At 35.4% G+C, this 917-nt stretch overlaps 1 protein-coding gene across 1 annotated transcript in view; it reads right to left on the bottom strand.

The window, feature by feature from the left end:
* The window catches only part of LOC102839834 (amine sulfotransferase-like), a 36,715-nt gene that overhangs the window by 16,469 nt on the left and 19,329 nt on the right, over positions 1-917 (bottom strand). The window lies entirely within an intron of this gene.

Here is a 917-nt window from a genome sequence, read left to right as displayed (position 1 = left end):
ATGAGGCGTTCTGCTCCCGTAAAGATTTACAGCCTCGGAAACCCTGTACAGGGTCGCTATGGGTCGGAACTGACTCTACGGCACTTAACAACAACTAGAACTCAGTAAATGCAAGTCAAAAAAACTAAAAAATAGTCAATGAATATAAAGTATACTTAAAAGCCTGTGGCACTGTGTGATAAACACTGGACTAAAAACCAGAAAGTCCTCTGTTCAAGTTCACCAGTCCCTCGTGGAAGACAGATGAGGCTTTCTGCTCCCACAAAGATTTACAGCTTCAGAAACCCTACGTGATGTCACTATGAGTTGGAACAGACTCTACAGCACTTAATAACAACAAAAGAATGTATAAAAAAAGATGTACAATTTTATTAAAATTTATAACATATACAAATTACTAAAGAACGAGTTTCTTTTAATATAGCACCTTAGAAAAATTGATCATTCTAGGAAGAAGTATTTTTCTGAGAAGACAGACTTTTTTTAATGCGATTTGAAGAAGTATAAGTTGATACATTTTAAAAAGGAAGTAGGTAAAACTACCAATATTTAAAGTATTTAAAATAAAAGTCCAGTTTTAGAGAAATATTTCACCAGAAAAACTTACAGAGACCTGTAAGAATGCTTATTGCAATATAACACACACATTTCCTGCAAGCTCTCTGTCAATAGTTTACATATGTTGTTGTTACTGTTTGATGCTGTCAAGTGTGTTCTAACCCACAGCAGCCCTGTATCAAGTTTTCAAGGAGCAACTGGTGGGTTTGAAACACCAACCATGTGGTTAGCTATCCAGTGCTGATCCCACAGTGACACACCAGGTCTCCATTTTTTATATATAGCTCACAATAAAATGCTATCAAACCATAAAAAAGAATGGCAGTTTGTAGACTTACATGAACGTTTTTTGCCTATAT

The sequence above is a fragment of the Chrysochloris asiatica genome, unplaced genomic scaffold (genome assembly GCF_000296735.1).
Source record: "Chrysochloris asiatica unplaced genomic scaffold, ChrAsi1.0 scaffold00703, whole genome shotgun sequence".
NCBI lineage: Eukaryota > Metazoa > Chordata > Mammalia > Afrosoricida > Chrysochloridae > Chrysochloris > Chrysochloris asiatica.
The sequence above is the reverse complement of the archived record's forward strand: the minus strand, read 5'-3'. Positions and strand labels throughout refer to the sequence as shown.